Genomic DNA, 14,307 nt, shown 5'->3' on the forward strand with positions numbered 1-14,307 from the left:
TCACACAATACTTTATGAGGACACTGCAACTCTAATCTGGTGACTTATTACCACTGAAGAAAGAAATGGAGACACTGTAGCAACCTCAGATATGAGGTAACATGTGGATCATCTGCTCTGTATAAAAAATCTTACTTGGGGAAACTTGACAAGGCAAGTCTAATCACTGCACACGTAAAACAATTGCTTGAGTCTCCAATGCTAACTAAAATTAGGACATTAGTCTAAGATGGAGCAGTTTTGTTCTTTTAGGTTTAATGAAACTTAGCTATTTTTAATTTAAATTTTTAAATTGAGTTCTAATCATAATATACAAACATACTTAAGGCATCTCCAACCACATATTACCTTTATGACCTGGACAATCAAAAATGTATAAATAACCTCATATATTATCCATCAAGGTTCATTTTAAAAGTAATAGGGTTTCAATAGATGGTCTGAGAGTAGATGATACAGCTGTCTTGTTGAAGCTAAGCATGTCCAGACTGAATCAGTGCCTAGATGAGTGACTTCCTGGGCACCCCATATATGCCACTTTGAGTAAGATGATGGAAGAATGGTGGACTATAAATTTAATAAATAAAGCAAAAACTCGGTAATAAAATCCTTCATCAGCAGAAAGAGTAGCTTTTTGCTACAGCCTGAGAGTGTATCTCCACATGACAGGGTTGCTGGCTGACCATTGCTTTTTTAGGTGCATTGCTGGTTAATAGTCAGCAATGGTAGCATGATGTTTTCTCTGTGGGATCTAATGATTTGAAAAGCCTTTCCTGGTAATTGGGAACTTTTTCTCCCTTCAGGGTTGGGAGAAGGTGACATCCCTCCAGCTGAGGGAAGGGAGCAGATGCGTATTTATAAGAGAGAGAAAAGCATTAGAAAAAACAGTGTGCAGTTGGAACAGGACTGCAGCTTTGAAGAGCTGCCTAAGTTACTCCCTGGGGAATCTTTTGCCTTGTGTGTGTTTGCTTCTACATATACTCTGCTTGCATACTTGTAAATAAAACAAATATTACAAAACACTTTGTCTCCACTGGTCTCTCATCCAAAGGGAACTCAATGTCTAGTGTAGACAGACCCTCAGGAAAGTGGATAGCATATAACAGCAGACTCTTTGAGTTAAGCTAGGTCCGAAAGAGTGGGACTGGAAATCTGATAATCCTAGTTATGTCTGTGCTCTTGCGGCACCTGCTCCTTTTGGCGATCTATATTTTATGGGATTTGGTGCAAGATGCCAGCAAGGCGTCCATGTGGTTGGGGAGTTTGCTGAAATCGTAAACACGTTTCTAAATGAGTATCAGCATGTGGTAACTGCCATGGCAAGAGAAATGATGAACATGATGAAAATTATGACATCAATTGATACATACCCCGGGCAGATGGTGTAGTTTAGTACGCTTTAATACTATAAACACAAAATATCAACAAAATATCATAATCACAGTCATTTTTACTGATGTAGACTGAATTTTATAAAGCGTTCATTAATGTATTTGAAATCTGCCACATATAAAGTTGGATTACTGCAGATTTTGGAATTGTTATCCGTATCTTTACTTTGCATCTTGTTTCCTTCTGTACCACTTTTTATTTTTGCCCATCAGCCACTGCCCGGCTCATAGTGACCTGAAGTTACCTGCCCTGCCTAACAACTAGTGCCGAGACAGAAAAGCGGCGTTTGTCACGTTCCTCCTAACTCTGCTGCCCGTAGAAAAAGCTTCTTCCATAGGCGTGGTTGCCATAGCACTCAAGCCCACCCCCTCTCTGGCCGCCGATGCCGCCGCCGCCTCCGCATTAACATCGCTGTGCGCGATGACGTAGGAGTGACGCAGACGGCGGGCGTGCCGGCGGCTCGGGGCCCCTCCCCCCAGAAGATGGCGAGTCCGTGCGGGCGGCAGGAGTGCTCCATCGAGAGGCGCGGCTTCCGCCACCAGCTCGACTCGTGGCGACACCGGCTGCTGCGCTGTGTGGGTGAGGGACCGAGGGGGGAGGGGAGTGGGGCGCGGAGTGGAGCATGTGGGTGGAGGGGAAGCTGGCCGCTGGGTGACCCCCCCCGCTCCTCCCCTCCCCTCACACACAGCGTAGCGAGGGAGAGCGCGCCCCACCCCTCCCCCTCATTCTCTCGCTCGTCGGCTGGCCGGCCAGCCTCGCGTGCGCTCGCGCTCTCTCCCGCGCGGATTAGCCGCTCCGTGCGCGCTCCCCACCCCTCCCCCTCGCCCTCGCCTCACGCAGCAACCGCGGCCTAGGCTCCGCCCCGCCCACTCCGGCCTGGTCTCCTTTCCTCCCCCCCCGCCTCCCCTCTCCAGAAGGTGGGGGAGGGCCCTTTGTTTGGGGGAAGGGGGTGAGCCGGGCTGTGACCGCCGAAATGGTTTAGGGAAGGAAGTGCTTGGGTTAGCATCCGCCCTGTCAGGTACTGCCATGGTGAGGAGCTGATGCGGTGTTAGAAAGTTACCCTTGATGGGATGATCGTTGAGGAGGATTTTCCGGGGTGACCACGCCCCTCTCCCATTCCTAGATTTCTACGCACAAATAATCTCTTCCCTGTTCCGTTCATCGATTCGGTCCTTCTTTTTCTCTCTTCCGCACAATGTTGTTCCTTGGCCACACATACAATCTTGCTCAGCCTAGTTAGTAGTGCTAAGTTGGATACATTCTTTTTGGGGTTGGAAGATCATGGTCACTCATTTACTCTTCAATTCATTTTGAGATGTTGGTGAGAATATGACCTGACGTTTACCTTGATCTGATTAACTTGCTTATTCCCTAAAACCTTTGGATTGTACAGATGCTTAGGTTTTCTTACATGCTCTGGAATTGTTAGGAAGAACACCTTAATCTTTTGTAAAACAGGAGCCAGATAGAGAGGTGTACATAATTAGGGATGTTCTCTAATATAATCATTATTTTCAGGCACTAATTTCTAGGCGTAATACAGGTTTTAAGTAGTGACATACAAGTTCCCTTTAAGAGTGTTGAAAGGAATAGAGTGTCTGCTGCTCATTTAAATGTATTTTTTTTAAAATCCCATATGCTTTTTCTTTGATTTCCTGAGTAATACCACTTGCTGTGTTGCAAGAATATAGTTAGCACAAAGTGGCATACTTCATACAATGACCCTTATTTATCCGCCCAAACAGGAAGAACTACCGGTATTAACGTATAAGGAGCAGGGGCAGTAGGAGCAAATAATCTTAAACTGAGCTCTTATTCTTATCTTATAATAAGAAATAAGAAATATTTCTTATTTCTAGTAACTCCAGTTACTAGATGTCTGCCTCTGGAAAACTGTTTTGCTGCTTTCTTCATCTGTTGGAACTCTATAAATGTATTCTCCTACTTTTTCAGGCTTAAGTTGTGGTGTTCATGCCCAAACACTACAGTGTACCAGAAGACTAATAACCTTTACACACACCTGTTTACATTATTTCAGATAATTGCTAGCACCATTTCTTGAGTTGTCCTCCAAGTTAATTTTAGTCAGCATTTTGTGTGTGTGTTTGAAATTAAGTGATTTACAGGGGAAATTGCTGACAATATGACTTATTCTCTGGCCTTGGCAGAACGGTGGAGGTGTTTGTAAACTCAAAGGAAACACAAGGTTAGGTCACCTAGTATGGTCTTAGCAACCATAACTCCTGCAGACTTGGAAAAAATGAACTTGCTATTTGGGGTCGATACTCCTTGCTTATTTTATCTCCCCTCCCCACAATTCTCCCTGCAGCCCCAGTTTCATATGCACTTTCCCCCCTTCTGTGTAAACAAAAGATATGAAGGAAATGACTAGGCTGTGAAGGTTAATCACCTAGTCATCCAGATTATTTTTGGAGGTAAAGTACAAAAACATTTTAGAAGGTTCAAAGTATAATTGTGTTGGTGTTATTTTATCTTGATAGCATTGTACCTAACAGTTTGAACTTCAAATTGATCAGTTTTATGAGGTCTCAGATGTGATGTTTGCTTCATATGTAACTCCCATAAATTGCCAGGATGCAATGTGTTATTTCCCCCATGGCTTTTCTTTCTCTGAAGAAGTGAAGTGTTCATGAATCCATTTGTATTTAGGCAGAGGTGAAGTATTTATGAATCCATTTGGAATTAAACTTTAGTGGGAGGAAATATAGGTGTTGTAAAGCATGTGCTGTGCTTTGCATATACGTTTCTGATTCTGATCTTGGGTAGCAGGGCTGTGACAGATCTCTACCTGTAAGTAGATATTAGATCTACTGCAAGACAGGTAGATAGAATGCAGAGCAGAGTATGATTCTGTATAGGCACCTGATGGCAGGGCGGGGAGGAATGAATTGCCAACCTTCATCAGTGTTGTGTTGTGTTTGATTGGCTGCAGTAACATTATCAGAATAGAGGTTGTCCTTTTACAGGGTCCTTTGGTCTAATTTTGCTTTCTAAATACATAATATGGAAGCTCTTTTTAAAGCATTTTACAATGGAATCATATGAGAAAGCAAAGACATAAGCAGAGATTTTTAAAGATACTTAAGTGTAATCAAAATCTGGTTATCTTGGTACATAACCTTCCTGACACCTGTTACTGTAGCATGTTTTATTACTCTACTTAGGGCACAGATCTCTTGGATAACCACTTTGTTGGTTATTTCAAACTTGTAGTTTTGGCATGTAGTCAAATAATCCTGTTTTTGATTACAAAAGTCAAGCAAGTCACAATACTTCCAGATCCTGAATAGTAAAGAACTCTTTCGTAAGATATATTTTTAAAAGTAGCAGAACTAGTAGAAGTCAAATTATTAAAATTTTAAGAGTTGTAGCTAAACATTGGTTAGATATGGCATGCTGAAAGAGTAGGTTTAAAATGTAGTTTTTATTTCTGTTCTTATATGTCATACATGTAGAGTTTGATTGATTGATTGTGCCGTCAAGTCGGTGTTGACTCTTAGAGGCCACATAGATAGATTCTCTCCAGGATGATCTGTCTTCAACTTGGCTTTTAAGGTGTCTCAGTGGTGCATTCATTGCTGTCATAATCAAATCCATCCACCTTGCTACTGGTCATCGTCGTCTTCTCTTTCCTTCAACTTTTCCCAGCATTATGGACTTCTCAAGGGAGCTGGATCTTCGCATAATGTGTCCAAAGTATGATAGTTTGAGCTGAAATTGTTTTTAGGAATTGTTATATATTTCATCTGAATCTTAAACACAGGGAAATATTGGGTTCAATTTCAGGTAGTAGTCTAATGCCTAGAATTAGTATTCTTTCTAACGCAGGAAACAAAGTCCACAGGAGCAAAATGTTTATGGAACAAGATGTTGCTCTTGGTAGCAATAAAAAGTAATTCACAAGATATCTTTTGTGTTATCGAATTCATGAATATCCTTGCCAGTGCATTTTAGGTTTATCTGCAGTAATCATGAATATACGCCAGTGACTCTCATACCTTTCTAGCCCCAGATTCTGAAGGAAGTAGTCATTCTGAGAAAGTTTGAAAATGAAACTCTGAAATAAAGGGTGTGGTGAATTCAGTGCTTCAGTAAATTTAATAAAACATACAGAGAAATTGGGTGGCTACTTCTTTCTGAATCTTTAATGAAAGTAATTTATGATGTATGTTTTGTTGCTTGTCAATAGTGCACAAGCCATTGGGGTTCATTAGCTTGTGTTTCCTGTCTAGCAGCTTCATCACTAATGGATTCCTGAAGCTGTTTTTTACACGTCCCTGAATGCTGCAGAAAAAAAGTGGCTTGATATGCCTGTACTTTTGCTGGTCTTCATATGCAGTGCCTTGCTGGGTTGGGTCCAAGCCCTTATATAACCATAAAAACACCCTAGCAAATTGAAAATCATAGTTAAGATTATGTAGCTCTGTTATATTGCAAAATCAAATAAATGTAAGGAATTCTGTAGCTAGACATGCAACTATAGTTTGCTCAGTCTCTGTACATAATTACTGCTTTTCATTTTGCAGTGCTGTGCACTGTATAGAAGCACCCTCTGCTTATTTATTTGATTTTGAATAGAGAGGCTGCTCTCTCCCACTCTTGTTTGCAGGGTGTTTAGTTGCCCAAATGTGCAGATAGCTAAGGACATTGCAGAGCAGCAGAAAATGTAAACCAACATAATTGCTTAACAAAATGCAGAATATTTGAGGTTCCTGCATGCACCCTAGCTACAGAGTTCTAAGGTACAAGCTCAGTTACAGTTATATTTGGTTATGAAAGGCCCACACCTGCTTTTTCCTATAAAATATGAATGGTAACTGGTACCTTCAGATGTTGTTGGTCTACATTTTCCATCATCCCTGACTATTGGCCATTCAAGTATTTACAGAATCTCTCTTAAAGCTGTCTTTGACATGGCAAGGTGGCGTTGGGTAAGCCACATACATGGATATTTTAATGTTTTTCCTTCGTTATGCAGGTTCTTACATGGCTAATGACAGAAACTTGCCTCCTGTGTGTCTTCTGAAGCTCATGTGCTAAAAAATAGGCAAGAACTAATTTTCTTTTCATTGAACAGTTAGTTTTTTCTTTGTTAAACTAATATTTGCCAGATGGTATAATGCTGAACTGTATGCCTTAAGCTTTGAACTTGGTCCAAAATTTTCCTAGTGGTACAGTGATGGTTTGCATTATTGGAGTTCAATGGGGTGTTAAAACTCTGAAATCTGACTTCCAGGAGCATGACACAAGCAACCAATATTCTTATTCCAATTTTCCGTGGTTGAAAAAAAATTATAAATGTTGATTATGAGTTTCCACAGGCCAAGGCTTGACAAATCTCAGGTGTCAGGAAGCCATGGGCTAGAAATTTAACTGTGGTGCCTAGTCTAGAATATTTAGAGGTAGAGTTATTTAATAAAACCTGAAACCTGTGTTGGTCCCAGGGAGCCCTGTTTCTGTTCCAAGTATGTTCTAAGTACATTACTTGTAAAGGAATAATGAGAAGCCCATTTATATCTCTCCCCCCCCCCCACCAATGTCTGTCACTAAGACTAGTAGTTTTGTCAAGTGTACATTGACTGGTTCCAATTTTGGGGGGGTGGCTCCTAGAGCAAAATAAAATTTGTCAGGACCTGCTACAGGCCACTCACATTGCAAGTAACAAAGGCTAGAATGAAACATGTTTATGGGATATTAGTGTTTCTGGACTAAAATCAATAATCTGCAACCAGGATACACTTTGTAAGTTGCATGCATTTCTTTTATTCTTTTTATCTAGTTGTTTCATAAGGTTTTTTGCAGTGATGTAGGTTTTCTAGGGGAAAAAATCCCATATATTCCCCCTTATTTGCATAAAGCTTGCATACATTTTTTCTTCAAAAATGTTTGCAGATTTTGATCTACTGCAGTGATAGGGGGTGGGAATTTTCTCTGGAAAAATATGATGGTAGTGAAAAATCTTCTCTCCCACCTACCTTGTTTGTGCAGAAAGCTTTTTAATTTTTTTTGGCTGTGGGGAGGGAATGCAGTGCAGTAGGGACAGAAATTGAGGCCCATAGCTAGAGAGAATACAAGGTGTGCAGATGTTTTGTTTCCTTACAACTGGAAGTCAACTGAAGCCTCTCCCACTTTGCAGTCATCTTACAAACTCGTATTCAGAAGTATTGTTAATGAAACACATGATAATATTTTAAGTAAAATATTTTATTTTTTCATTCATTCATTCATTCATTCATTCAATTTCTATACCGCCCTTCCAAAAATGGCTCAGGGAGGTTTACACAGCGAAATAACAAACAGATGGAACCCTGTCCCCGAAGGGCTCACAATTTAAAAAGAAACATAAAATAATTGCATCCTTTAGCTTTTACATAATCAAACACTGTTAACAGTGCATTTCTTATCTTCTGAAAGAGGACCACCAAATGGAAAAGGTTGATCAATACCAGTGGGCACATAGATCCAGACTGGGTGTGGTGGTGGTGAGGAATCCCTGAGATGAAGAACATGTTTTGTTTGTTCTTGTAATGAAATGCAGAAATAATGATATATACATCCACTTTTAAGTTAGGTTTTAAAGGGGAATGAGTACCTCTTGCTTCCTTTCCACTCTTACTTTGTTGTTACAGTCTTCTAGTTTTCTTCTCATCCTGTTTCCCCCCTCCCCAGTCTCTTAACTGCTTCCTCTACTTCATATTTCATTCTCAATTCTGAAGCTTTCCTCTCATTACTAGGTCATGTCTTTAGTTATCTTCTCCTACAGGTACCTGTTTACCAGGCTTCTTGCATAACATCCACTTCCAAACTCTCCTCACCATCCTGATTTGGTTTTTTTGTCAAAACTCTAGGTCAGTGTTTCCCAACCTGGGGGCCTCCAGATGTTGCTGTATGACAGTTCCTATCATCCACAGCCACAATACATTGGAGTTGGGACTGATGGGAGTTGTAGCTCAGCAACATCGCTAGGCCTCCAGGTTGGGAACCACTGCTCTAGGTTGATTGCAGGGACTTGCTCTTTGAACCACACAGTACTGCTGGGACCTTGAACAATTTATCACAGTACTCTGTTGATCAGTATGATACCTAATTGTAACTAAGTTATTGTTGAGCAAATCTGGTTAAAAACTTGGTGGTGTCTTCAAAACAGGCTCTCATCTTGGCTAGCGCAGAAAGTTGTGAACATGAACATTTGTCTGTTTCTTGCTGAAGCCAAGCTTTTTTAAAAACAATAACAAAAAAGGTTTACAAGTTCCTTATAACTAGGCTTTTATAATTGCTTAAAACTAAGATTTTAAATATCTTATAGCATGATTTAAGCCAGGACTGCAAAACTTTGTCCCTCCAGCTGTGTTTAGACTACAACTCCCATCACCCCAGCCATAGTGGCCAGTAGCCAGAAATGATGGGAGTTGTAGTCCAACATCTGCAAGAGGGCTGAAGTTGTTCAGCCTTGATTTAAGCTATTTTTGTGGTACTGTAAGAGTGAATGGATTGCATGGCACAATGGCTTATTTGCTATGGCAATTTCCCCCAGTGCAGTGAGAGAAGGGTATATTTAGTGAAACTCTTAAGTCTTATAGCTTTCTGTGCTGTCACATCTTGAACTCTTGCAGTCATTTTTATCCTCCTTCCATTCCTTACTACTACTTCTGTGTTTCTTGGAGCATTGTGCTAGAATTATATCACACATCACTGTCATTCTTCCATGAAATGTGATGCATTTTCTTTCATACGTTCCTAAATCCATTTGTATTTTTGTTCCTGCTAATGTTTGCAGCATTACCCAGTGTAGTGCCATCTGTGAATTTAACTAACATGCTGTTTCCCCTTTCTTCCAGATCCAGTTTCTGATCCTACTTCCACATTTGGGAGTATGCAAGGGACAAACACACCTCTTTGCGTAGCTTGACTGGATGCCCCAAGACTAGGATGTTAGTATACTTAAACCATTTTCCTTCCTTTTGTGATATTGCCAATAACTATTTGTACGTTGGTTGTTTGGCTATGATTGGCTACTGTGGCACTGGATAAATGCAAAATGCCAGTAGTGAACATTAATTTATAGAGTGTCTGTAAAATTTGGCCAAGCTGTTCAAAATGGGTGCCAAAAGCTGGGCTCTTAACTAATCCAGATATGATAGTTTCTTAGAAACATTTCACTAGTGTTTGTTCCCATGATCAAGTGAGAATTAAGAATGCTCGGTATCTTTTAAAATTAGAATTAATACTAATATATTTAGGAATCTATTTTAGGTATATATATTTTTGTTGGTAAGATTTGTATTTGCAATGTTTAAATTGCTTTGCATTCAGTTTATCATGCAAGATAATTATAGATATCTAAATAAGTGGATAGGTGTTGAGATTATTCTAGTCTGTAAGGACTTAAACTCTAAAACCATAAAATGGCTAATGGAAATAGTGGCATTGTGCTTTCTATTATTTTTATTTGGTTCCAAAGTAGCCTTGTATTCCATAGTTGAATATGGATCTTCTCTCTTAATGGAGTCTCTATCTTAAGTAGGAAAATTGTAAATTGCCTTTAAAAGGTGGCTGTGATGTATATATTGTTATAAATGCATATATTTTCTGCAGTGAGAGGGATTGACTGTAACCTAATAACTGAACAGGGATACCTAAACCAGACCAAAGTTAAAGATGAATATCCTACCATATTTTAAATGTATATTTAACTTCTGCTAAATAACTCGTGATTGGGTCATTCTTGAGCTTTCTCAAAGTAAAGGTTTTCCTCCCCAATGTCTTTGGAGGGGTGTGTGTATTTGCTTCCCCTCCACCCCCGGGTTACCCTCCCAATCTCTTTAAACCTTGGAGTGAGTGTATAGGAAGCCACAATAGAGCTATGCTTCTCTAATGAGAATCAGTGGTGACAGGGGTTGGAAAAAAACATGGTAATCAGAGAGGAAAGGCCACTGGAGTTGGCTGATGGGGGCATGAAGGGTACAGTGCACATTGTCACTTGGCTGTTTATCCAGGAATAGTTCCTGCTTATGTATCTGTCTCATTCTTTGATAGACCACTGTTTCATCTAACCCAGCACTGATTGGCAGGAGCACTGCTTTTAACTGTAAATGCTAGGAATTGAAGATGGAACATTCTGGATGCAAACTGTATGATCTGCTCTACACTGAGTTATGTCCTTTCTTCCTAGACTACAGCTACCCTATTTCTTTGTGCAAGTTTTTTTCTGGGATTTAATCTCTCATGCCCTTAATTAGAATAATATCTCTAGATTAACAAGGCACATCACAAACAGAATGGCTGAATTAAGTTTATCTGAAATATTTTAGCCAAATTCCTGATGTGGGAATTTGTGTGGGTATCAACAGAAGTTATGATTGTGCAGTTTCTACTGCTTTTAAGGATTAGACAGGACATAACAATATTTTTAGACAGGGCTTGACAGATCCCAAGTGAAGGGAGCCATTTCGCCTAGAAATATAACTGTGATGCCTAGATTAGGATATTGAGTGGTAGGGATATTTAATAAAGTCCTTGTTGTCCCAGGCAGCCCTGTTTCTGTTCTAACTATAGCACTTGTAAAAGGGATCAAGCAAAGCCCATTTACTCTCCTCCTCCACAATGTCCATTAGTAAGTCTGGTAATTTTGTCAAGTGTCTTTTGTCTGGTTCCTAAAGTTTTGGGGTGGCTCTTGGATCCAGAGAACTTGTCAAGGTCTGTTTCTAGAAATGCTGTGATAGACATGACACAATAATATTTGGGGATAGGTTAACCCCATACTTGGCTATTATAATTGAGTGGCATGGGCCAAACTAATCTGTACTTTTGTTCTTCTTTGCCTCTTTGCTTTAGATCTGCAAACACATGAGCCTGCTTTTGTTAGGGGTATAGGAGCACATTTATTTTTGTAGTTCCTCGACATAAAGACTTAGAAGTGGGTGCTTTAGGAACCACTTCCTTCCATACAATCCTCTACAAGTGCATCATTCAATATCCAGGGAATATTGCTCTGCTCTGAATTCCTTTGTTGACTATAGTACATTGTCTATGGGGAGCAGAGCCTTTCAGATTTTGTGCAAGCTTTATAGAATGCTTGCTTTAGGATCCACCTCGTCATTCTGCAAAATGGTTTCAGATGCCAAGTAAAAACATGGATGTTTAGAGTAGTATTTGGGGTATGCAGATTCCTTCCCCCACTACTCACTGAGATATGCTGTATTTTTATTTTTTTAATGGATTAGGTTGATTTGATTGTTTTGAGTTGTGCATACTGTGATTTAATTGTAGTTTGTTTTGATTGTGAAGCCATTCTGACTTTGAAGAAGGGTAGGGTATCAAATTGTTGTTAAAAATAAATAATTTATGGTGCAGGTTTGCAGCCAAGTGTTCTGTTCAGTGGTCCCTCTATTTTTTTTCATCTCTGTGTGGAATGAGTGTTGTTCTGGACGGCAGTATCAAGGCACTGTGTGCACACATGCATTCAGAGTGGGGCCTTCCTAATTGAATCTGAGCGGTATCTAAAATTAACTGAGTGGACATCAGAAAATTTATGAGCACGCGCATGTGTGATGTATAATGAAATAATAATAGAATTGCACAGCCTGCAATAGTTTGAATAATAGTTCTCTGCAAGAGAAGCTGCTTTACCTGTGAGTGCAAAGCACTGTCAAAGCTATGTCCCTCTAGTAGTTTTTCATCCCCCATAGGTTACAGCGACCGACTGTGGAATGTAGATATGTAGAAAAGCTGATATGACTAGGATGAAGCTGGCTGTCTGCCCGTGTACATGTTTGTGGTTTGTGCCTGGCCTTGGTTAGGTACTCTGGCAACAACATGCTGTTTTCTTGTATGGATGACTTTTGAATTTTTCTTGTATAAAGGTATGGATGTTTGAAAGAATTCTTTGTCCTGCACATTGGCATTAGCCAAGGCAGCACCTCTGTTCTTAAGGCAGAATAAAAAGCTTTGATCTTAAAGTCCTCTCATTTGGGCTGATTATTGACTCCATCTGCCCAGAAACGAACCTCCCCTACTGGGTCAAGTCTACCCTAGTACATCATGTGCGCACACCTTAGAGGGAACGCTGGTTCTGTTGTGCTTCAATAAATAAATATTTAAAAATAACTTTTTTATTTATCCCATGGGAGGAGATGATTAAATATTATATATAGGTAAGAAAAGTGGATGGGGGAAACTTTGGTAGAGAGTATAAACAAACCTGTGACGTAAGATTTGAACAGCAGTTGAAAGAATCGGGTTGAGGGATCCTGAATGTATTAAAGAAAGAGGACATGAAGTAAGTGATTGGGTTGTAGTAGTACACCAGGATTGTGCAAATCAAATCTTTGAGCCAAAATGCTTCAGTGGGAACTCTCTGCAGAGGGCACCAATGGCAGGTAGAAGTGGGCATGGAATTTGAAAGATTGCCTGTTACTGCTGAGTATGAGACTGGCCATGGGCATAGCAATGCTGACTGAAAGGCAGAAAACAATAGTGACTGGAGTCTGTATGGGAGAGAGTCAAGGATCAGGAACTTACATTTCCCTCTTACCTAAAGAAGTTGTCATCCTCATCTTCTATATTGTGGTGTAAATTGGAGCTTAAACATTTTTTGAAATAATAAACCTGGTAATGTTCATAATTGTAGTTGGTGCTAGCACTCTTTCTGTGGAACTTTATACCCTTTTTGTCACAGGACCACCAAGCTCAGGGGACTGGTGCAGATCTTTCATAGGAATGAGATCCAGACAGGCAGGAGGTAAAGCGGAACAGAACCTGGGCAAAGTTCAGAGATGGATAGATTCAGAAAGTAAGATTACTGTGGTGGTCTAATTTCTTTTGCTTTATAAACTGCTTTGTGAACTGTTTTTGTTGAAATGTGTTACATAAATATTTGTAATTAAGAATTATTACTGTAGTAAAGTTGCTCCAGATGCTAACCAGAGCAGTTGGACCCCAGGAAAGTAAGCAGGAGTAAGAGTAGCTTGATGGGTCAAAATGTTTTCTGGGTCAGGATTAATGCAACTCAGCATGGCATTTTGACTTTTCTTTTTCAAAAGTTTCAGAATGCTTGATTATTGTCCTTAAGTTTTCTGTGCCCTGTATTTGTGCAGTGCCATGGTGCAGATTTGTAATTGTACATTCTTTAAATTTGTTTCAACTTAAGAACATAGTCCTGTTGCATCAGGTCAGGCCCAAGGCCTATAGTACAGCAGCCTGTTCTCCACAGTGGCCCACCAGATGTTTCTAAGAAGCCCACAGGCAAGAGGTGAGGGGATGCCCTCTCCCCTGCTGTTGCTTCTCTGCAACTGGTATTTAGGGGTATCTTGCCTCTAAGGCTGGAGGTGGCCTATTGCCATCAGACTAGTAGCCATTGATATACCTGGCTTCCATGAATTTTCTAACCCCCTTTTAAAGCCATCCAAGCTAGTGGCTACCACCACTTCCCGTGGTAGAGAATTCCATAGATTAATTATGTGCTGTGTGAAAAAGTACTTCATTTTGTTGGTGCTAAATTTCTAGGCAATCAGTTTCATGGAGTGTCCCCTGGTTCTAGTGTTGTTAGAGGGGAAGAAAGAATTCTCTCTTTCCACTCTCTTTACTCCATGTATAATTTTATGCACCTTTATCATGTCTCGCAGTAGTATCTATCCTTTTTTCTAAACTAAGAAGCCACAGATGCTGTAGCCTTGCCTCATAAGGAAGGTGGTCCAGGCCCTTGATTATCTTGGTTGCCCTTTTCTGCACCTTCTCCAGTTCTACAATATCCTCAAGATTTGGTGACCTTTCTAATACAGTTGATACTTAAGAGCATTTTAAAACAACACATTTAAAACAATACATAGAGAGACAAGCAGAGACTAACCAAGACACCACTTGTTAGCAAACCAGGTGCCTTGTGTGTGGATGAGC

The 14,307-nt window shown here is 40.2% G+C and overlaps 1 protein-coding gene across 3 annotated transcripts in view; it reads left to right on the plus strand.

Annotated features, from left to right (window-relative positions):
• The first annotated feature begins 1,816 nt into the window (after positions 1 to 1,816).
• LCOR (ligand dependent nuclear receptor corepressor) overlaps positions 1,817 to 14,307 on the plus strand; it is a 94,032-nt gene continuing 81,541 nt past the window's right edge. The window contains exons 1-3 of one of the 3 annotated variants that reach the window (XR_008319538.1): positions 1,830 to 1,971; positions 9,252 to 9,344; positions 13,091 to 13,204. The gene's annotated coding sequence lies outside the window, so the exon portion shown is untranslated. Of the gene's footprint in view, positions 1,972 to 9,251; positions 9,345 to 13,090; positions 13,205 to 14,307 lie in introns of all 3 variants that reach the window. The other 2 variants (XR_008319539.1, XM_053310012.1) reach the window with 2 other exon arrangements.

This window comes from Hemicordylus capensis, chromosome 3, assembly GCF_027244095.1.
Source record: "Hemicordylus capensis ecotype Gifberg chromosome 3, rHemCap1.1.pri, whole genome shotgun sequence".
Lineage (NCBI taxonomy): Eukaryota > Metazoa > Chordata > Lepidosauria > Squamata > Cordylidae > Hemicordylus > Hemicordylus capensis.